Source organism: Lissotriton helveticus, chromosome 2_1, assembly GCF_964261635.1.
Source record: "Lissotriton helveticus chromosome 2_1, aLisHel1.1, whole genome shotgun sequence".
Taxonomy (NCBI): domain Eukaryota; kingdom Metazoa; phylum Chordata; class Amphibia; order Caudata; family Salamandridae; genus Lissotriton; species Lissotriton helveticus.
Window position 1 is genome coordinate 1,935,025,249 of NC_136059.1, and position 24,521 is coordinate 1,935,049,769.

General features: G+C 46.4%; 1 protein-coding gene and 1 pseudogene across 2 annotated transcripts in view; one reads left to right on the forward strand and one right to left on the reverse strand.

Moving 5' to 3' along the window:
* The window catches only part of LOC144819150 (ubiA prenyltransferase domain-containing protein 1 pseudogene), a 31,395-nt pseudogene extending 24,281 nt beyond the window's left edge, over window positions 1-7,114 (reverse strand).
* The window catches only part of INPP4B (inositol polyphosphate-4-phosphatase type II B), a 1,970,577-nt gene that overhangs the window by 1,253,801 nt on the left and 692,255 nt on the right, over window positions 1-24,521 (forward strand). The gene's annotated exons all lie outside the window — the stretch shown is intronic.

Consider the following 24,521-nt stretch of genomic DNA (forward strand, 5'->3'; position numbering starts at 1 on the left):
AAATAACCTGTTCAACGAATCACCTATAAAATGTTAAACCATAACAACAAAAAACAGCTAAGAAGATGTCTATGTTATGTGCCGGGGTTTACACAGAAGATAAATGCATTAATGCATCTAGGCAATGTTTAATGTGCTGGTCGGGCAGAATGAAAGGCATAGCACCTTTACGGGAAATCAATGCACAGATTAGCGGATTAGAGCAGCATTCATCTTTACGAGAACACGCACTGATAAAATGCCTTGAAAATATGAATGTTATGAAAATTTAGGGGCTCATTAGGATAGCGGTTTTTCCGCATCCTCTGGGCCGGCGGAATCCACCGCCGGCCCGGAGGATGAGGAAAAACCGCAGCGGACCAACCAAAGACCCACCGCCACATTAGGATGGCTGGTGGGTCCTGTTTTCCGTCCGCAGCTTTTCCGCCGCGGTTGGCTTACAACCGCGGCGGAAAAGCTGTAATATGGTGACGGTGTCTCTCAGACACCGTCCACCATATTAGGATGCACAGAAAGAAATGCTTTTACACGGCGGATATTCCGCCGTGTAAAAGCATACGGTGCTTCACTGCGGGGGCCCGTTGCGGGCCCCCTGGGTAAAGGGGGGGTGGGGGGTGCACATGGGGGGTACCTATGGTACCCCCCTGCATATGTATGCAGCAATCGGCAGGCACCGCGCGGTGCCTGCTGCTTGCTGCATACATATGCAATGTATGCTTTTTTAACATTGCGGCGGGTGCAGCTTGAAGCTGCACCCGCCGCAATGTTAAATATCCAGGATGTGACCGCCAGGGTGGCGGTCACATCCTAATTTGCACGGAGGGACCGCCGCAGCCCATGCGGACGGTCCCTCCTACTCTAGGGTGGCGGACGGACGCAAGTCCGTCCGCCATCCTAATGAGCCCTTAGTTAGCAAGTGTAGTCTTTTTCTAGCAGTGAATCTTTGGGTAGTCTTGAATTCACCGGACATGACTGAAATGACAATTCAATGCCCTTAGAAAAAAACGTCTGCTCCATTAGGGTATGTAATGCATCAAAGTGTGCATAAACGTTTTCGCAAAATAGTGTAGACTGGAGAAAAGATGCATGGATTAATATGGTTAAGCTTTTAATAATGCTTTACTACTGTGGCTGGATTGATTTTGACGGAAGATGGGGTGGAAACTATCCTTTGTTATGTTGTGAATGTGTGTGGTTTCAAATAAGAACTTATGAGTAAAAATTAAAGTCTATGTTAGAATTCAGCCATCAAATCCATAATATTTCATATCTACAATCAATGCTGGACAGGGAACACAAACCGGCCCTGGCAATTAATTCAGGGGGGGGGGGGGCGGGGTCGCGTGTGGAAAACCCTGGCAGCTAATTATGTTACAGGGGACCGATACTGCTGTATGTGCAAAACCAGCCTCCGGTAACAAAAACGCCCCCCCAGGGGTACAAAACCGGCCCCCACCCTGGGGAAACGCCGGGTACCTGCTACAAAGGCCAGTCCGGCTCCGTCTACAATTGCATGGCAATCTCTAGATTACCAGTGCAACATGGCTTTAAACTCCAAAGAAAGCCTATTTAGAGGGGACCAGTGCATAGCAAATCTTAATGCAAGAGGTATCCACCTTCACAGGATCCTCTTGTAGATAAACTTCTTTTTTTCTCACCAGAGAACACCACAAAAAGCTGATCATCCATATAGCAGTCTTTGGTTTGAGCAATGTAGAAGCTTCAAGCCCTGTTGGTCTATATCCCGTGAAGCCACACTCTCTGTCTTTCAAGGGGTGGGGTGGCCAAAGGACATTGGCCAGGTGATGGATTGCCCATGTGGAAACGAGTCATAACTTTATGCAAAAAGGCAGCCTGAGTCCTCAGTAACAGTTTGTCCAGGCAAAAGATGGTGTAGGTCAGTTGTACCAACAGTACTTGAAGCTCATTCATGTGACGAGCTGAGGTAATCATTATGAGGAAGACAGTCTTTAAAGTCAGGAGATGCAGCGAGCAGCTATATATGTACACATGAGGAACTTCAAACCAAAATTAAGGTTCCACTGTGACATCACAAACAGTCTGGGAGGCAACGTGTCAAACGTTTCAAAAACCTCAACACAACAGAAGATTCAAAGAAGGACGGTTGAGCTAGAAAATTTAGAAAAGCAGAAAGGGCAGGCAAATAATCATTAACAAAGTCCACTGCAAGGCCTTGGTGGGCCAAAGGAAAAATAAACAAAAGAACATCCAATAGTTTGGCTTGTAATCGTTCAAACTTGCAAGTACCACACCAGCCCACAAATGTTTTCCAGCACCCAGCATAAATGGAATTTGTGGAATGGCCCCTGGCAGCGAGGAAAGCTTCCACCAATTCAAGCAACAGATCAAATGCAGTCAACTGCTGCCACTCAATTTCCTCAGAGGTGTTGTTTTTGCAGGTTTGGGTGGAGGACCCTGCCCTGTTGCTGGGACAAAATATCCTCACAAATTGGTGGCCTGATCACAGGACAGATGCTCATACCCAGAAGTTCAGAATATGACGTCCTCCCGGGCTAATCAGGAGCCACAAGGATGACTTAGGTCTGGTCATTCCAGACCTTTTTAAGAGCTCTGGGAAGCTGGAGGTGTACGGATCTTTCTTGCGATTTGTACCATAGATTATGGTCATGCCCTACACTATATACCTACTGTTCTACTGGCGCTCTTTTGGGAAGCGCTACACTCATCTGGTAATATGTATTTTGAGGAGTCTGACAAACTGGCATTGTTACATGACTTTGCCACCTTGGATGATAGGGCTTTCCATTGGCGTATATGGATGTTGACTTCCCTTATGGTGGCTTAGATCTATATACAGCATTGGCATAGGTCCCAGGTGCTCACACATCAAGAATGGCTTGCTGACTTTACCATTTTGACTACATATGAACGCTGTATCTACAAGGATCAAGATCAAATCCACGTATACAATGAGGTATGGAACCATTTTAGAGCCTATGTGAGCTTTAACTGTCTTTTCTCTTCCATGGGATTGCTTTTTATTCATTTGATTGGAAGGGTGTTTGGAGTGCATGGCTTTCGTGATTTGAGTGTGAGGTGGAGTGTTTTGGGTATGTGATGTGATCTATTTATCTTGTTCGAATTTAGTACTGTTGTGTTTGTTGCTATTGGTAGGGCAGAGAGTGAGATGCCGGTTGGACAGGAATGAGGGAATTTTGTCCTGGTAGGGTTTACGTTAGGTGCAGGGAGGTCACCTCCGGCATTGTTCAAACTGAGCTAGTTATGCAAGATGGTTCTTCTTATGCTTATTTTTTTTTGTGATCTTTTTGTTCCTTATGGTATCTTATGTGGTTTAGTAGTTTGTGCTATTATTCTCATATGGTTTTATCAATATTTCAATAAAGAAATGTTTTTTATATAAAAGCACTCAGGGAAGTAGAAGTAGAGACAGGAAGGCATACAAGAATCCTGTGTTCCTTTCAAGCCGTATTGCATCTCCTAGCGAGCATTCTTGTGGAAATTTCAAAGCTCAGAACTTCTGGCACTGTGCATTCTCAACTGTGGCAAAAATATTTAACTACATTCACGCCACTACCAGAAGATGCCCAGTGCCAACTCAGGATGCAGACTCCATTTGTGATCTGCCAGATGCCACCTGCTTAGATCGTCCACTCTGGCATTCAAGGATCCTCCCAGGTGGTTTGCAATCAGAACAAGCATTGGCATAACCAATAGGTCTCGCTTTTGGGATCTTCTAAGTATTTAGTTATGCAGCACAATATCCTTGGTGCAACAACATTAACCGTCGCGTGGCTAAACACTTATAAGGTCCCAAAGGCGAGACCTATTGGCTATGCCATTGCTTGTTATTTTTTGTTCTTGGGGGAAACCGGGCTAGTGCCAGGAGGGTCAAGGGTGAGTGGCAGGGAGGTGAGGAGTGAATGCCAGGAGGGACAGGGGTGACTGTCAGGCAATAGGGGTGAAGGGTGAGTGCCAGAGAGGTGAGGCGTGAGTGCCAGGGAGATGAGATGTTAAGAGTCAGGAGGGTCAAGGGTGAGTGCCAGGGAGGGAAAGGGTGAGTGCCGAGTAGGGAAAGTGTGAGTGCCATGGGGGTGAAGGGCTAGTGCCACGGGAATGAAGTGTGAGTGCCAGGAGAGATGAAGGTTGAGTGCCATGGAGGTGAAGGGTGAGTGGAAGGGGTGAAGGGTAGCTGCCAGGCCAGGGGAATGAAGGGCTAGTGCCATAGAGGTGAAGGATGAGTGCCAAGGGGGCAAGTAGTGAATGCCAGGAAGGACATGGGTGAGTCTCAGGGAGGTGAAGGATATGTGACAGGGATGGTAAGTATGAGTACCAGGAGGGTCGAGGGTGAGTGTCAAGGAGGTGACAGTTGAGTGTCACGGCAAGTCAATGCTGAGTGCTAGAGAGGGAGAAGGGAGAAGGGGGAGTGTCAGGTGCGAGGAGTGACTGCCAGGCCTGAGGGGTGAAGGGTGAGTGCCAGGGAGGTGAGGGGTGAGTGACAGACTGCAAACAGTAGTGAGCTGGTGTCTAGAATGAGGAGCGGAGATCATCACCTGGTGTGTGCTAGGCTGGGACGCACCAGTGCCAGGTCAGACTTGGATGGATGCAATACCCTCTGAAAGGCGGGTGCCAGGTCACTCGTAACCTTAGTACAAGAGTGGGGTGCGCAGGAGAGACTAACACCTTCAAACAATAAACTATTCAAAATCCTGAAAACTCCACTTTATGGTCTTGCAACCTTATGTGGAAAATAATTGCAAATGAATGGGCTTCCGTAGCGGACTTGCAGCTTGTTACAGCCACTTATTGAGATAAAGTTTGCATTGCAAATAAGCCAAAGCTAACGCAATTTGAATTAGTAACGGTAAGATTTGCAATGAACTAGAGACAAGTTAAAAAAGCACCCCAGAATTGAACCGAGGATACAGAATAATAAAAATGTGGGCAATATTGGTCTCCGTTTCTCAGCTGACAGCCAAAAAAACAGGGTCTTATGGAGGACTCAGATTCTGGTGGAATCACAATTTTTAAAAGAGTTCATTTTTCATAAAACTTTAAACAACTCTTTCGGACATACTAGCGCATAGTGCCGTGCGAGTGCCACTGCCCTTCTCCTAAGACACAACCTCTGTGAAACAAACTGATTAGAATAACTGTTTGCTGTTTAAAACTATGTGGGGCACAAATGCAGTTTAGTATTCTAGTTATTGCTTGAAGGAAGAATAAGAAACCGGGTTACCTTTGTCTGTACCACTGATATTTATGTGGATTGGAGAAAATGCATGGAGTGATATTGTTGACAGGAGAAATGCAGGCTGCTTAAATATTTTAGAGATTGATTGTCAAGCACTAGGAAACAAGAGTGAATGCTGAATAAAACTAGAAACGCAAACACTTTCACGGCGAACGCGGCCGTGAAAGCGAAACTGATCGCGATTGTGTGAAAGTGAAACTGATATTGAGCGCTCTACCTGGCTGAGAGGAGGCTGATAGGCAGTGAGTAGCCGGGGTGGGGTGTGTGTGTGAATGTGTGTGTGTGTGGTTGTGTGTGGTTGTGTGTGTGTGGTTGTGTGTGTGGTTGTGTGTGTGTGTGTGTGTGTGTGTGTGTGGTTGTGTGTGCGAGGTTGTGTGGTTGTGTGTGTGTGTGGTTGTGTGTGTGTGTGTGTGGTTGTGTGTGTGGTTGTGTGATTTTCTGTGTATGTGTGGTTGTGTGTGTGTGTGTGTGGTTGTGTCATTCTAGTTGGCAATCATCGAAAGTATTAGCGATGTTGCTGTTGTGATCTCCGCGCAGCTTGTGTGGATCGTCGGAGGAGGCATGGAAACGAGAGAAAAGTGAGCGTGGAGGGAGAGGGCGGATGCAGGGACAAGCGAGAGGAAAGACAGATGGCGCTGAAGGCTGGCGGTTCTCGTGTGAACGCAAGCACTAGGCCAGGCAGCAGCACTTTCAAAACTCACCTACTAAATGTCTTTCCAACAGCGCATGCGCTGGCTCAGCGAGACCTAAAAAGCGAATTGGAAGTTTTGAAAATCCTCCTCCTTTATATACTGTTTGTATAGTTTTTTTACATTGCCTTTTGTATTGTTTTTTGTATGTTTATTATGTTATGTAGAGATAGTAAAATGTATGAATTTTAACATTTTATAATTAAAGCTCTGCCTTTATTTTTTTTTCAAACTCCTGTGGTGTTAAATTTGATTGAGTGCTATTGTAATGTGTGATGTAACGTATGAGTGTATGAGAACTTAGAGCTATTTATCATGGGAAATATGGAGGTTTTCGGTTTGCAGAACCCTGTCCCCTTGATTTGAGGGTTATCTATAAATATTTTAGCTACCATCAAACCTTAATGGTGTCTTTTAACACGACTCCCAGCCCACATCCACCTACTCACACTGCTCACAATTTTCCAGAAACAGAAATGTACATATAGTGCAAAAATCTACCAGTCCCAGCATAATGAAAGAGAAGGCTGGTGTTGTTACTTTCCTTTGGAATATCACACCACCCATCACTTACCTCCAGTGTACAAGAAAGAACTAGAGAGGCCCCCAAAATAGATGAGAGCCAAGTGCTGGAGCTTCAGTGTTGACAACCCATAGATGCAGGCTGCACAGACCACAGCCCAGGGTGTACAGACAGGCCCCAAAGCGCACTACGTCCTGGGGCTCCAGGATGTGGTCCACAAGTGTTCGGTCGTCGCTCTTCTTGAGGTCATTGCCTTTGGAGAAATCATAGTAGGTGTTCACCAGGTTCCCAGCACCATGCACAGCGAACATTTAAACTGCCCTAAGATCGATACGCCAAAACACTACCTAGTACTACAGGGATCAGCGAGGCACTGAAACTCCAAGGTCGAAGTGCCAGCACGTACACCGCACACTTCTGCCTCCAGGCAGTGTGCCCGTGGCATGTTTTTTCAGACTCAGGCTGCTGCAGGTGATCTGAGACGCTAGCCAGCTGTGCTGCTGCCTCTCCGTTGCAGTGCAGGCCAGGAACATGCTCGAGGTCCACGAGGACGCCTGTTTGATCCACACATTTGCATGGTTTCACCATGGAAGCGTCCGTTACAGAAAAGACGAACGGCTCGGAAGAACCTACAGTAAGAAGACGAAGAGCAGATCAATTGTTATTCCTCGTGCATATAGTGGACTTGTCATACGAGCCCAAGGAAGAGCAGATGGCGGAGATACCCTCTGGCTATAGTTTTAGTTTCGGTTTCAGATTTAAACATGCATTGGCCGCACGGCCGGGCCGCAAAATTAAATAATAAAAAAGCAAGCATTGGCCACTAAAGTCATTGCGATCACTATCGCTGTGAAAGCGTAATTGATCGCGATGACGCGCTAAAACACGCAAGGGATGCGTGCGCAAGTGCGCGTGCCTGTTCGCGTTCTAGCAAGCTGGTCGCCGCTTTGGTAGCACTTCCCAAAGCCCTACTAAATGTCTCTCTGTGCAGCGCATTCGCACTGACTCCGTGAAGCCTAAAAATGACCTGACGCTCCAATCAACACCAGAGGCACAGAGCATCCAGGCACCAAACCCGGAACCTCACATTACCCTACTTGCTGCAGTACCACATGGTGGTGTTGTCAGTGAGATTCTACAGCAGCCTCTGCTTGATGGATGGCAAGAAGGCCTTCAGGGCTAGACGAATGGTCCAAAATTCCAGCAGGTTGATATGGAGCTGGGTTTCCATTGCAAACCAGAGTTCTCTGATCTCTACCTCACCCCCAAATGACCCCCCCCCCAACCAGCAGTGACACATCTGTCACCACAGTCAGGGTGGCTAAGTGAAAGGGGCCTGCCGTTTGAGCTATTTCGTTTGAGCAGCCACTACTGCAGATCATGTGCCGTTGCTTCCAAAATCTGGATGGCTTGCTATAGAGTCCTTTATGCTGAGCCCACTGCAACTTCAGATTCCATTGTAGAACTTGCATGTGCCACTTGGCATAATTGATAAAGATAATACAGGAGACTAAGGCCAAGAAACCTCTTAGCTGCTCTAACCATGTTCTCAAACTGAGACTCAAACATCCGGATCATAGCCTGAATGTCCAGGACACATTGCGGTGAAAGCAAAGCCCTGAACTGCACTTTATCCAAGATAGCGTTAATGAATGGAGCCTCTGCAAAGGAGTCAGGTGCAACTTCAGCTCATCAAACGGTGAGCCCCAGCAATGTCAAGAGGTTCATGTTGTCTGGCGTTGGTCTACCGCTGTCTGTGGTCAGCTCTCCTTCATGAACCAGCTGTCAAAATAGTGGAAGAGAAGTATAACCAAACACTAAAGGTGGCCAGTGATAACCACCATCAATTTCACGAACATCTGAGAGGCAATGGTGAGGTTGAAGGGTAGCCTGGCAAACTGTAAGTGCTCCTGGCTCACCATGAATCGCAGGTAACATCTTTAGGACTGCACGACAGGTATATGAAAATGCGCATCCTGCAGGCTCAAGGGCATAAGGCATACCCCCTTGCGCAGAGCAGTCAGAATCTGAGCTAGTGTCAGCATATTTTATATTTGTCCTTCTGCATGAAGGCATTCACAAGTTGAAGGTACAAAATCGGTTGAAATACTCCTCCTCTTTCGGTGCAAGGAAATAGCAAAAGTAACTCCCCTCTCCTCTTTCTGAGTCAGGGACTCTCTTAATAACACTTTTGGAGTGTAACGCTTGCACCTCTTATAACAGAATGGACTTGCACTCAGTGGAAACTTGTTCTGAAGTGGGGGAAAATTTGTTTGGGCAAAAAGAAAAGGTAAGGCATAGCCATGCTGATTAATTTGTGGGACCCATCTGTCGGGTATGATGGATTGCCACTTTGGGAGTAAGTACTGAATGCTGTCTCCCTCACTGGTGCCCTTGCTGACCTGTGCATTGCCTGCTAAACCCACATCTCCTCCCTCAAAAGAATTTGGGACGCTCCTGTAGTGTTTGGGGAGGCTATCCTTGCCTACTGGCCAGTCCCTTGGAGTAGTTTGTGAATTTGTTGAACTGATTTGGAAACTGTTTGGCAGAGATCAACAGACCCAACAAGCGCTACTTGGCTCTGCTATCTTTAAACACTTCAACACTTCAAGGCAGAGTCAGCTTTTTCACTGAAAATGAGTGAGCTATCAAAGGGCATATCCACGAGAGGTATCATTTCGCTGGCTAGGTTACATTTGGTATGTGTGCAGTGATTGAGTAAACAAACAGCATTTACCAGGCTAGCAAAAGAGATCATACGTTTTATCAAACACTTCACTCCTTTTGAACTCCCTTTCCAGAGGAGACATGGAGAATCAGTTGGGGTCCACCTTCTTGATTGAAGCCTGAATCACCATGTTTTCTGCAGTAGTGTGATCACCAAGAGGTGGTCTATGATGCCTGCTTGTCTGCCTGTTCATCAGTGGCAACAACAGGTCATAGATCTAATGCCCATTAAGGAATCTATTAAGGCCTCGTTAAAGGGGAGCAGGGGTCAGATGTGGCTGTCTCAGGCTGCAAAATGTCCATAAGGACGTGTTTTATGATCTTGATTGAAAGCAGCTGCAAATCCAGGACCTCAGCTGCCCCCCTGACCACTACCGTAAATGCACTCTCTTCCAGTGGTGGTCCAAATGGGGAGTCAAATCCTCTTCCAGGTAAGCATCAAGCCCACTAACCTCTTGAAAGTCCATGTAAAAGTTACCCTTTGTATAATAAGGAGGGGAAAACCATCCTACTCTCCATACATTACCATCTCCTTCTTGGGGTGTACCTTGACCAGGGCCAAACACATAAAGACAATCAAGCATCTGCTAGTGTGTCTGCCCCGATAGAGGCACTTTTTCAGAATCAGGATGAATGACAACTAATTGCACTTTTGTAATCTCATAGAGTGACGTTTTTTAAGATTGGTCTGAAGTCTGTTCAGTGTCAGATATCAGACTCCGCACTGGATTCCCTTCGGGGGTTGGTAGCAGTGCCAATGAGGAACAGTCCAGCGCTGGTCTTCTAACTGGAGTGAATCAGGGCCGGACTGGCCGTAGCGGGCACCGGGCAATCCCCCGGTGCGCCGCACGGATGGGTGGCAGTTTTTGTTACAGGTCCGTTTTTGCAGCATAGCTGCAAAATCGGCCCTGTAACAAAACCGGCCGAAAACCGGCCCCGGCAAAGAGCTCGGTCGCACCCCCAACCCCCCCCCCTCGGGAAGGGGGGGCTGGCCAAGCACTTTGCCAGGGCCGTTTTTTTGTTCCCAGTTCGGCCCTGGATTGAATGTGTGTACTGGAGTCGGTACGGAGCCTGGAGAGGGGCCTAAGAAGACATACAGCACCAATGATGGATCTACCAGTGGTAATCCGACTGAAGGCACCTGTGGTTCTTTCAGGCCTAAAGGTTCACCAGAAGGAGCAAGAAGTGCACCTTAAATTCTGCAGCATGGTCTACTTGAAGGCATCACCCTGCTGCTGCCTTACCAATGGCCACGGAAACTTAGATCTCACCAAAATCAGATGGGGGATCTTCTCTGCAGCTGTAGACCTAGATGGAGACTGTTTGACATTGTGAAGCCCTTGTGCTTTTTCTTTGGAGACAGAGTGGCAGAGTCACGCCTTGAGATGACCATAGACAGTTTCCACACCACGACCGCCAACTCCGACCTGCATAAGCGTCACCCAAAGTCCATGCAATTTGACAAGACATGAGACCCCCGTTAACTCATGGGGTGACAAAGGCCATAATTGTTCAGTCTCTCTGTATCGCTACCTGAAGTTAGTGTGGAACTTGTAATGGGGTCCTTTCAGGATAACTAATAGCAAATAACTTACATTTTATATAGCACTTCATTTAGGATATCTGCTATTTCAAAGCTCTATAAATAAAAGGTGTTATTAGTATCAAATTACATGGTGCTCCGAGTAATGACAGTGTAAGGATAGAAAGCTGTGATGACCACCCATGACCAGAAGATGACATCATAACTCACTGAGTCATCCTGCTGGCTTGCACCAAAATCAATCTAACTAGTGCCTAGAAGTGCAGATGAGTGTTGGCAGTGCAATAAAATAATTTCTGTAAACCCACTTTTGCATTGTATTTGCCTTCCCACTCCTTTGGCAGTCCCTTTTGGCAGTCTCCTGACGACCACACTGGGATTTGGTGTAATTAATGGCTAAAGCTGCTGACTTTGGAACTGGGGAATCAGGTTTGAGTCGTGGCGTCGGCACAACATCCTGGGCAAATCACATAATCTCCCCATGACTTCAAAAAAGGTGTAATGCAACTGGTGCTCAAGTATATTACTCCAGTACCTTCGGGTTGGGTTTGCTTTATAAAACAAATACATGCAACAAAAAAAACTACTCACTGATGTGTTGTGTGCAAAGTATGGATCTTTTCACAACTCCAGCCGATGTAGATGAAACTTTTACATTATGCATTATAATTTCCGATATTGTGTATTCTGCCTGTAAATTGCATGCAGAACACACAATGTATGACAATTTGCACATGTAGTTCCCGCATTATCAAAAACACAATGAAGTGGGCCATTACATTTATCCAGGAGTAGGGTAAATTTTCTTAGCAATCCTGTTAGTCACTTATGTTATTTTCATTGATGACTGTTTGGCGTGAACCTAACAGAAGTGCTCTAGAAATTCGAAGGCAGAAGTACAATCTGAGAGTAAATCTAGGCGGGGGCTGTTCTGAGAGGGGAGGTACAATATTTACTGCGTCCATGTGAAGTCTAAAATTGGCATTTGTACGTTTCGCACTCTACAAAAATGGGAGTGAGAACTCTTCTTGGGAATCTATTTCATTCTGAAAAGATATCATTGGGTAAAAAATTTTTATTCCCGAGTAAAGTTAAAATTATCGATTTCATATATCTCTGTTGCTACAAGAATATCAGCAGTGTTACCAAATGTTGATGTTATCAGTGAAGGTTTTATGCTATGCTGAGAACGCAGCCAAGTGAATTACATAATACACAACAGACCATGATAATTACACAACATGATGTGTAGGTTTTTGGTAGTACCAGAAAGGAACATAATGAGAGTGTTCAATAAGTGTTGACAATTTTTAAGGTGAGTGGTCTGAAGTTCAAAGCAGAAAACTGTTGTTTTGGTAGGACTGTAATTGATTTGAGTCATCCAGTTACTGCTGTGTGTGTGCAACCCAAGACAGACCTGGTAGAGACCATTAAGAATCTTCTATCACTAAGCAACAAAGAGTACATGTTTACCATTTTAGGGAATGGTTCAGTATATTTGTCGTTTTGCTGGAAATGTGTCAAGACAGTAACATTGCAGATTTTTCTAAAGAGGAATGTCAGCTTTTTAGGTTGAAAGATTGTGGGAAAGAGTTTGATCAGGTAAAAGCTGATCTCTGAAGTGCTGTTGTTGTGAACATATATGCCTTGTAGGGAGACGATCATTGTTACCCATGCTAGATCTAAAGGGATGGGTGTGGAGCTGCTGCAGAGTAACGGTGGGGGCGAAGTAACTATAGATTTAGTCTCAAGAACTTTGAGATAAAGGAAGGCACTCTTCCCCTAGGATGATGCTGGGGAAGACCCCGGGCCCACGAGAAGTGCCAGGGACACAGACAGAGGCCAGACCCTTTGCCAGGTGGAAGAGCATTAAGTATCATGTACTAAAAAAGGTAGGAAAATGCTAGAGGCAAGGAGTCCTGAAATACATGCTCTCATTGGCTAGAGCTGTGGCCACCAGCATTAAAACACACTTTACCCCATCGAAAACGACCAACCAACAGTGTCCCAGAAAACAAAAGAAGAAACGTGGTCCCCCTGTGGGAATGAGATCAACTGGGTTGCAATAGCAATGAGAGCCAAAGGGCATGGTGAGTATGTGCATTGTAGCCCTATCCATTAGTGCTTCCTCCATGGTGGTCCCCAGTTCCTGGGACCGAAGAGAGGAATGATGCAACTCAATTAAAAGATGAGCACTGCCTTGCTCTTTTTCCGAAATTTCCACTGGAACCCTAACTCCACAGGGATAGAAGAAGAAAACCTTGACGTTCCCTGGGAGCAAAGATGGGTGATTGCCCATCTGTGTGCACTGATTGCCCATCTGTGTGCACCTGTCTGGAGGGAGGCAGATGTCCCCAATCAGTTTCTCCCTCCCACACTTCACATGGGCAGGAAAAGATGGAATTTCTGGGTTCCCACTCCTGTCCTGTGAAGTCAAGTTGGGGAGTGGCGGAGCAAGCAGGGACTGTAGGGGCTTTAGGGCTCTGCCTCAGCACCAAATGATGAAGGCATTGGTTACTGAATTGGGGCGGGGCTTTATATTGGAAAAAAAAGGAAAAAAACAAAGGTCGAGGCAGCAGGTAAAAAAAAAGAAACCATCACTTTAGTCAGGATAAGGTAGATACATGTTAAAGTCTAACCTGTTCTTACTCTCTGGTATCTTGACACAAAGCAGTCAGGCGTATCTCAAGAGTCAATATGTGAAGTATTTGTGCAACACACAGAGTAGCACAATTAATGCACCACAATAAGACTCAACACAGGTTTAGAAAAATAGATTATTATATTCTGAACAAGACAAGAGAAAATCAACAAGAGTGCAATGTATAGAAGTTGAGATATTGAATTTTAGAGAAATAAATGCAGTAAAGCGTTTAGAATCAAGTTGCTCTAAAGAGGTTACTTTAGCGCATGCTGGACCATGGCAAAGTCAAAGTTCGGGCCAACCATGATGGAGTGCCGGCTACAGTATCCACACAGGCCCAGAGAACAAAGTACCTTTCCTGGTCGCAACCAGCGAGATGCATCAATCTTCTACACACAGTGAAGTCGATAAGGCAGTTTCGAAGACTTGTGCCAGAGTCCGGAGACGTTGAGCGATGCGCCAGATTCTGCCATGCAGTCAAGGGGATGTGTCAATCACAAAAAGAGTTGCTGCAGTGGCGATAAGCTGTCCAATACTTCAATATCTGGCGACAAAGCGCTGGTTCTGATGCGATGCACCAATTTTACTCCCGCAACCAGGTTGATGCGCCAATTCTGTTACACACAGACAGGAGATGCATTGAAATCCATGTTGCAAGTATCTGACCCACTTCCAGTGAGCCAGGCACAGGAGCAGGTGTAGAGACACTGATATTCTTGAGTCTCAAGCAACAAGAGGCAAGCCAACAAGCGCTTCAAGATGACTTGGAGGGAAGACAGAGTCCAGCTCTCCATCAGCAGAGTAATAGAGCAGGAGGCAGCAGGGCAACACAAGAGAAAATCAAGACTTCAAAGTCTGCAGTCCAAAGATGAGTCCTTTAAGCAGCACAGCAGTCCTTCTGACAGAGGTTCATTTCAAGATTCAGATGTATCTGATTTTAAGGGGTCAGAGACCCAGTACTTATACCCAAATGTGCCTTTGGTATGGGGGTGACTTTAAAGCAGCCCTGTGAAGTGCACAAGGATCCTATTCAACCCAGTCCTGTCTGCCAGGTTATCTGAGGGGGTAATCAGTCCTTTGTGTTAGCCTCTCCCTTTCATACTGCCCAAGCAAGGCCACCAGAATGCAGATATATGTAGATGGGTACTCAGACACACCTATCCTTCCAGTGTTGTGGCTGTCTAGAGGGAATACACAAAGTGTAGCTGTCATCCACTCTAAACGTATATTGGAGACAGGCACACAGAGTAGTAAGTGCAGAAAATGTTCACTTTCCAAAAGTGGCATTTCTAAAACAATAATGTTAAATTCTACTTCACTGGTGAGGAGGATTTGCCATTACCATTCCAAACATGAAGCATGAAAAATCTACTCCTCTCTGATTAGGAATTACAGCTTACAAGTGTATTAATGAATTCCCAATGCTAGTCTAAGGGAGGAGTAGACCTCACAATACTGGAAAACGAAAGAGGCTGTTCGTACTACCAGGATATGCAAAACATAATGATGGTATGTCCTACTTTAAATAGCACCCTGCCCTTAGGGCTATCGGGGGCCCACCTTAGGGGTGACTTGTATGTAATAAAAGGGGAGTTTAAGCTTGGCAAGTAGTTTTAAATGCCAAGTCGAAGTGGCAGTAAACTCCGCACACAGGCACTGCAGTGACAGGCCTGAGACAGGTTTAAAAGGCTACTTCTGTGGGTTCTACAATCAATGCTGCAGTCTACTACTGGAATTTGACTTACAGGCCCAGGATATACAATATACCACGTTACAAGGGACTTACAATTAAATTAAATATGTCAATCAGGTATACACTAATTGCATAACAACAAAAGAGTGCCAGAGGGTCTAAAGAAAAAGTGAGTTTACAATGTGCGCAACCATTCAACAAAAAACTAAATTCTTTCTAGCTGACTTTCAAAGGATGGCAATCAATGACACCCTAGTAGATGGTCAAAGATGCCCATCAGTCACCACTCGGAACCGCCCTTCATCACTTGGTATTCCTTCAAGACCATCTACTCAGATGTGTTATTCTCAGAGACAAGGAAACCAAGATGTTAAGAGGTCCCTTCAACTGAAATAACAAGTAGTATGGTGTACCACTCCTCTAGACTAGTGAGTGGTGGAGCGTGAGATGACTAGTGGGGTGCAGTGCAAATAATTACGTGAAAAATGAAAAAAAGAGTGTGTTAAAATTGGATGAGGGAGTACAGAACAAAATTTATTCGGGTGATACTCACTCCACCAATATTAAAAATCGTTCAGACAGGGTAAACAAATTTAGCTGTCTAGAAAGGCATTTCTTGTACCATCGGACGTAGAAAATAATCAACAAAATTTGATAATGGTTCCAAAACCGACCCTATCCCGGAGATGATCGGGCGGCCAGGAGGCGGCCTCTGTTCTTTATGGACCTTGGGTAAGACATAAAAATATGGCATCACCGGATGTTCAGTGTATAAGAAGGCGGCTTCAGCTTGAGTAATCCAGCCTTCTGATGAAGCTTCCTCAATCATCGTCCAGTGATTGCCGCTGATGCTGGGAGGCGGGGGCTGACTTTATACATGTGGTGTGGATGTGCCCTCTGGTAGTCCCATTGTGGTCAGAAATTATACAGAAGGTTGAAGTAGCCTCGTGCTGGGAGGTCCCTAGGGAGATATTTACAGCACTATTAGTTCTAGTACACAGGCCCAAGAATAGGAAACTGAATAGCATATTTGTATTACTGGGATTACTCTTAGCGAAAAGATGTATTGTGATCGCATGGCTGAGTTCGATACCCCCAAAGGGCGAAATGTGGTTAAAAGACATGTGCGAATGGGCAACGGCAGAGAAAGTCAGGATAAAACAAGTCCGAAGGGTCGACAAGCAAGACAATGACATTAAGGGCTGGACAGCAATGATCACTGACCTAACCCCCCGGGTTAGTAAATAAACATGCGGACCGTATAGATAGGGAGAAATACAAGACACATGAGTATCTCCAGTTAGACAAAGTCAGACACAACATAGTCATAAGTCGTGGTGTAGACATTCACTAGGTGGGCGTGGGAGTTAAGGCATAATGTTGGCTTGCGTTAAAATCACATGAAAAGCAAATAAGAAAGAAAGAGAAATAAGGTATTGTAATTTTGGAATAGCTTACATACCTGGAATATTGATTGTGTAATGCCCCGTAATGCATACCAGACGGTTGCCGTGCAGGTTATCAAGGTGTTATCTGCTGTAATGAATCTGAATGTAATATTGATGGTATTGTATAATTGAGAAATATAAAAATGCCAATAAAGTTGTTTATAAAAAATATATATATATATATATATATATTGTACTGGGGTGAGGGATGGCTGGGGGACAGGGCTAGCTGCTTCTACGCTAGTGGAAGCCTTGGTGGACTGTTCATGTGAAGCAGAGGCAGAGAACCTGAAGAGACTTTTTAAAGAGGGTTTTATTTGGGTATAGGTCTTTCTCTGTCTGCTCGTGATGCGTTCTCTGGCGAACGCGGCGGGATCGTAGGTCCTAGTACGGGGAGAATCCAGGATGCCTCGGTCTCGGGTCCGGTCTTCCAGGGAACCAGGTCTCGCCGTGTGGAACAAGAGACAAAGGGAAGTATTAGGACCTAGTAGGTACTATACGTTTTAAGGACCGGGGATGAGGGAAACCAGAGCTCAGGTGTAATTACAAAGAGCGATTTGTGAGGGAGTCAGTGCTCGTGATTCGGGGGATATGGGGTAGCTGTACACGGGTCTGTACACTTTACACTACGGGAGGCAGGTTTCGGTGTCCCATCCAACCCGCCACACAACCCCGTACCTGTTGGAGCCACACTCCTCCGGTGGGAGCGTGGCGGGGCGGCTCGTTGTTCCGTTGCCCTTCTGGCTTCTCTGACTCCTCTCCTGGTCTCCAGATGTTCTCCTCGGCTTCTCGGTATCTGCTCACTTGCTCCTCGGTTTCACTCCTCTCCACCTCCTGGGAATCGATGTCCGTCGCTTCCTGCTTCTGTGCCTCTTTTGACGCTGTCGCGTCCTTCCGTAGGGGCGGGGCTGTCAGTGAGGGCTCCCATTCCTTAAAGGCACAGTGCTTGATTCCGTCCTTCGTCGGCCACCAGTACTCCGGGTCTCCGGTGTTCCAGTCCTCTCCCTCGGGGCTGTCAGGGCACTGCAGGAAGGGAACGGAGGTACGTGAAACAGCGGTGGCTGACCACCAGTCCATAGTCTGATCCCCCTCTACAGTTGCCAGGGAACGCACCCCGTCACATATATATATTCCAACAATGTGCCCTGAAGCATTTGGGAGAGCACTCTACAGCACTCTGCCATCCGGCCTCATGTTTCAGCCTGCCCTCCTGCGCCACCTTGCATGTTACTTTGCCGACGCGTTTCAAGGTCACAGACCTCTTTTTCATGGGGTGTAGCAAACAACATCTGATGACTCACATTTTTGTTATTTCCGGCGCATTTTATTCACAATTCTGCCCTGAGTGGGCGTGTGCCTAGTGCAGTGCCTTTCCAGTGCCTCATGGGACACAGAGTCCTCAATGCGAGCAAAACAACTTAAGTAAGTTCAAATGTTCGTTTGATTTTTAATATTCATTATTCCCTTAGTGGGTGTGGAGCATTTGAGCTGGTTTATTTATCATTAGAGCGCTGTGCTGCAAGGATCCCAAAACAGTTTTGAAATCACAGCCTCACCCAGCAGTTGATAGCATTTCCTCCTCTGCTGGCGATGGTGCATCTCCCGACGACCGGGCAAACCCAATAGGCTTTGCCTTTTGATAACTTCACCCCATAGTGTAATATATAGCCACTCGCTACTAACTTTGTTGCTGCTGTCCCTCGTCTGGAGCCCAATTACTGCCTAAAGCTACAGGAGTAGCCAACTGACCTTTACCTGAAGTTGCTGGAGCGGCGGGGACGCCGGAAGACTCCGTGTGGCCGCAGAGGAGGGAGAGGCGCCGGCCCCGGGACTGCGAGGACCAGCATGCACCATCTCTAGCTGGTCCTCTTCCCGTGAGAGCCGCGCCCCCTCCCAGTGCCACACCTCCAAGCCAAGCCCTTAACATCTCGCGGCACCCGCTCCGCGGGTGCCACTCGCTACTAACTTTGTTGCTGCTGTCCCTCGTCTGGAGCCCAATTACTGCCTAAAGCTACAGGAGTAGCCAACTGACCTTTACCTGCAGTTGCTGGAGCGGCGGGGACGCCGGAAGACTCCGTGTGGCCGCAGAGGAGGGAGAGGCGCCGGCCCCGGGACTGCGAGGACCAGCATGCACCATCTCTAGCTGGTCCTCTTCCCGTGAGAGCCGCGCCCCCTCCCAGTGCCACACCTCCACAATCCCTCACAACCTATAAACCTACCAGGTAACGCGCGCAGCGGGACGCGCGCGGGACGCAGCCCGGGGCGAAGCCCGGGCCAAGGGCGGGCCCGTTGTTGCCCGTTAGTGCCCGATAGGGACCGGACCGGGCTTATTCCCTATCATCATCGACCCAGCAACAAACAATCATGCCGGCCAAAACACGAAGTACCTCCAAACCCAAATCTAAACACGCTCAGGAGGTAGCACAGGTAACAGGCCCTATCGACCTATTTATATCGCGGGTAAATGACACGATAAACCAAAGCATAGCTTTAATGGAGAAGAGAGTTTCAATGGATCTCATAAGCGCTAATGCAAAGCGCTCATCACTAGGCGCTATAGCAAACGCCGCCTCCCCAATCAATTTAAACACTCAAAACAGCTCTCTTCCTGTGACTCTTTCGGCTTCAGACCTAAACACTGTTCCATCAGTAGTTGACCTGTCGGTCACGCACTCTGAGTCGGATCCCTCAATAACAATGGATGACCTGGAAGCAACTCCCGACCTAGCCGGTTGCCAAATCGAAGGAGACATCCATTCCATAAATAACTCATCCCAGCAAGGCGGGAGAGAAGGGGCAACACCGAAAATCCGATCACCAATCAATGAAGGAACACATAGTTCTTCCTGCCAGGAACCTAAAACAATCTATTCAAATTCCGTAACCTCTAACAGTATATTACATATCTCTGACTCAATTCTTCCCCACAAGGCAATTTCTAATGATAACATGCCGGAGCAATGTAAGACCTGCAGAATCACCTCACAAGTTCTCACCACAACTAAGGACTTACTATATCAGTATTTAAAGCCTATCCAATTAAGTATTAGAAATCTTGAAGCACAACTAACAATAATTTCAGCTACCCTCTTAGATACGAATACCCGGATCGATGTAAGGGGTCAACGTAACACTTCGCACCCACCAATAAAACAAAACCAATCACACGCACAGAAAGGAGTCAATCATTCCAACACAACACTTTCAGTACAAAAGACTCTAAAACAACCGTCTACCATACCCAAACCCACTGTAAACACATCCCTTCCCCAGCAGGAGAAACCACCTCATTCCAAAGTACAGCAAACACTAACCGCAGGCAAGGCCATGACAGGCACTCCAGGTCCATCAGCCAAACCAGATTCCAGTAGAACCACCACAGAAAAGTCTGACTCTCAGTCATCAAACTTATCGCTCTCTCAAAAAACACCCAAGAATACATCCAAGAACACACCCGCACCTAAAACCACGCCGAATAAACGTCCGGCAGCCAGACGCCCCGCTCACTTGCCCCCGGAAGCTACTCCCTTTACAATAGTTTTAACAGGAGTACCCGAGTTAACAGATGACATCTCAGAAACTGCATGGTCAATTAAAAACAAGGCCATGCAGTGGCTTAGCATAAACAGACCCCTTGAATCCCATCTCTCGGGAGGGATCACTACAGCCCGTAGGGTAGCCTGGATAGGCAAAACAAAGAAAACAATACGCGGTGATTGTATCATCGTAACATGTAGAGATCCCGCAACTGTAGACCATATTTGTGCATGGCCCCAACTCGATAAAAAAGGGGGAATAGATGCCCGCCACCTCTCCTTTTTTTACCCCCCAGTAAAACAACATCCCAACTTTCCACCATGGGAATGGCACCACTATCCTAAAGATCATTTTAAAGATCTACGAAATCAGGACCCTTGGTGTCAAGCACCATGGAATCAGAGGGAGTACCCACGCGACTACTCAGACAGGGGGGGACCAAGAGGTAGATATGTTGAACGCCAAACACCTTATTGGCAGGACAGACCCTACCAAGCATATGAAGGATGGCAGGGCTTTCCGACCCAAAACCGATTTGAGTGCCTTGAAATGGTCGACTGACCATTCATGGACAAACCTAACCACCACAATGCAGATTCCGTACACCATTCTGTTTCCGACAAGTATCCTACACCATCACCAGAGCCGCCCTACACGCCAAAGTCATCATTGACTCATTTAAACAATCTCCCGATCCGTTCCCACCCAGTAGAAGCATATACCAGCCAAAGATCAAATATCGAGTCCGACACAACTATTGGAACCCACACCAACGCGATGACAGTATCTGCTATCACGGAAAATAAAGAGGTCATGAGCATAGGCATAGCCTACTGGAATGTTGCAGGACTAACGGAAAAAATATCATGCCCCCTATGGCTGAGCATAGCAAGGAGCCATCAAATCTTGTGCCTACAAGAGACCTGGCGTACATCCCCCCTCCATCTACCGGGCTATAAGACATTTTTTACAAAAGCAACGCCAAGTACAATGGGAAGACCAAAAGGCGGGCTCCTGATCTATCTCTCCAACACCTTACCACTAACAGCAAAACTAACAAAGGAAACACCCACTTATCAAATCATTCAACTCACTCATCAGACGGCAGCGTCAAGCAACTTACTCATAATCATAAATTATTATAACAACACAGGCTCCCTGGAATGTTGCACGTACCTAGATGAAATGGTAGCACACATATCTTCATTACAAAACGTGAACTTAAATACGACAATAAACTATATTTGGGGAGGCGATTTCAATCAAACAACATGTCCAAATCATGAAAGTGGAATCTGCGGTCTACAGACCGAACTCGGAGATCCCATCCCACACTTTGCACACACTCCGAGTGGAAACAAGCTCAACGAAATTCTCTTCACCTTGGACCTAGACTTCGCCAACGAACTAGTTGACCCGGTCCAGAAATTTCTACCTACTTTTCATGGGCGCGGCTGTATGTCAACAATTGACTTTATCCTAGCCTCGAATACCTGTAAAGGATTACTAAAAAATTATAAAGTAGGGTCCAGCCCGATTAGCGACCACTACCCCCTGAGCGTGGATCTCCTTATGGTAAAAACGGGTCCCTCCACAACAAAAGTCAGCCCTCTTGATCAGCAATCACTAGTATTAAAGAAGAAGAATGGGTATGCCATTAAATGGTCAAAAATAGACCCTGAAGTTACTTCACAAAGGATACTTGCAAAAACGCAACCATGGGTAAGGGACTGTCTGTCTGCAGAGGCCTCTCCAGAACTAATTGTCAACTCCTTTCACAATATCCAAGGAGCAATAAGGGACGAGCTATTTAAACACACTGCAAACAAAGCAAAACCTCCAACAAAGAGATGGTTTGACTCTGACTGCAGAAAGGCCCTCACGTCCCTCAAAGAAGCTCTCCAACAGAAACCCAGAGACGCCCAAAAAATTTCACTTCTGAGGAAAAAGTATAACACTGCCCGGAAAACTCGAAAGCGCCAGATAAAGCAAGACCTATGGTGTCAACTTCACGAGAGTGCACTAAAAAAAGACAGCACTACATTCTGGCAGACCATCAGATCACCCCTTCTAGATAATACCACAGACCCACATCATTTAGATGTGGCAATAACTGAGAATGACTGGGTCCATCATTTTATACAAAATTTTGGCTCGCAAACCGACCTCTCTCAAACAGAAGATCAACCACAAGTAGAGAATAATTTCCATCCTATTAATCTACGCTTCACTGTTAATGAGGTTAGAAAGGCCATTACTGCGTCAAAAACTGGCAAGGCTCCCGGCCCAGACGGGGTACCTATGGACTTGTTCTTATACAATAGCGACTACTGGTCACTAATAATTACCCGGGTAATGACAGCAGTCACCGAGACTGGACTTCTTCCATCATGGTCTACTTCCACCCTCCTGCCAATATTCAAGAAAGGGGACCGTAACGATCCCGCGTGCTACCGGCCGATCTCCCTTCTGGATTCCACAGGCAAGATTGCAGGTCGACTACTCCTGGACCGATTACAATCTTGGGCCCAGGAGAACAGTATCATCACAGACCTGCAATATGGCTTCCAGAAGGGGCTCGGGACGGTGGAACAGGCACTAAACCTGACCCTCCTGGCCGGAAAATATACCAGCGCGAAAGGAGGCAAAATCTATCTGGTCTATGTAGACCTGAGCACGGCCTTCGACTGCGTTCAGCATGCCAAGCTGTGGGAGATCATGATAAACCTCGGAGTGGATCCATCCATACTAGCCTTCCTCAGGGAACTCTACACCAACGCGGAAGGCCGAGTTCGTTATGGCATCACAGGAGAACTATCACGCCCCTTTAAAATAACATGAGGAGTAAGGCAAGGGTGCGTACTGGCTCCCTTCCTGTTCAACCTATACACAAACGGGACCGAACAAGCATTGCTGGAAGGGAGCCAGGACCTTCCACAGATAGCACGCCGCCCAATACCCATCCTCCTGTATGCCGACGACTCGGTCATCCTGGCCCGGACAGCTAATCAACTTCAGCGGCAGCTGAACAAATATGTGGCATTCATGGATTCACTGGGTCTGAAAGTCAACATTAAAAAAACATTCACAATGACCATCGGACCAAAACACGGAGTCTCAAAATCCATGTATATTAATAAAAATCGACTGGAAAAAACATCGGTATACCCTTATTTGGGTATACTTGTGGATGACACAATGACCTGGCGCAAGGCTATCGAAACTAGAAATCTCAATTTCCGCCGAGCAGTATCAGCACTAAGTGCCTTCTCCAGAAAACTTGGCAAACCAGCTCCATCGGAATTGCTAACAATATACTACGCAAAATGCCATAGCGTGGCCACTTATGGAGCAGGCATCTGGGGCTACGGAAACATCGATCAACTCCAGGTAACGGAGAACGCTTTTATTAAATACGTTCTAGCCCTCCCCCAAAGCTCCCCAACCTTTGCATCGCATCGGGAGCTAGGGATGGAATATGTGACAGACACCATACGATGCCAGCCTCTTATACTCTGGCACCGCATATGGTGTAATCCTGAAAGCCACATAACGCGTTCCATCATCACCGAATGCCTTGGTCTAGCCCACTGGAGGAAAATACCCTGGCTCAATTACATCTACAAATTCTTTCAAGACCTTGATCGGGAGCAATACTTTCTCGAACCACCATCAATAGAGGACATTTCAAAGAAACATCTGAAAGAACTATGTATGGGCCACTTAAGAGAACTTCGCCACCAGGCGGAGATTGTTAAAATACAAAACGAAAAAATCTGCTCCTTACAGCCAGAGAAGTTACCGCAGCCCTACCTGTCATTTTTTCTCTCGAACTACGAAAAGTTCCTACTGACAAGACTACGGTTCGACCTTTTCTTCCGAATTGTCTCATTCCCAGAACCGAACAACTGGTCCAGGAGCCTGTCATGTTGTCCTTGTGACGGGGTTTCCAACCAATCAACGGTCCACGTTGTTTTGTTCTGCAAGTATTACAGAGCAGTTAGGAAAAAATGGATCCTTCCCCTTCTCCGCCTAAGTGGACTCAGATGTACATACCCAGCTCTCGCTTATCTCCAGTCACCGAAAAATCCGCACGAAGCAAAAATGATAGCGATCTTTTTAAAACTAGTAACAAAAACTCGTCATGAAATCGGTTCTTAACTATTATATGTGTCTCAATGTATTAACTCTCGAATTTTTATAACTGTACTTTTTATGATTATGCAATTTTATAATCGAATAAAAGTTTATGAACTGATGTGAGAGTGGGGATATTGCAGTTGTAAGGTTTGGGGATCACTTAGAGGTGTGAACTTTTAGGAGGGAGCCATCATAGCTATTTCCACCTGGTATCATGTGGATACTCGTAAACTAATACATAGTATGGATTAGTATATCTATAATAAATACTTTTCCTTTTTATACATAAAAGCACTGGCTGGCCAGTGACTTTTTGGGTGTTT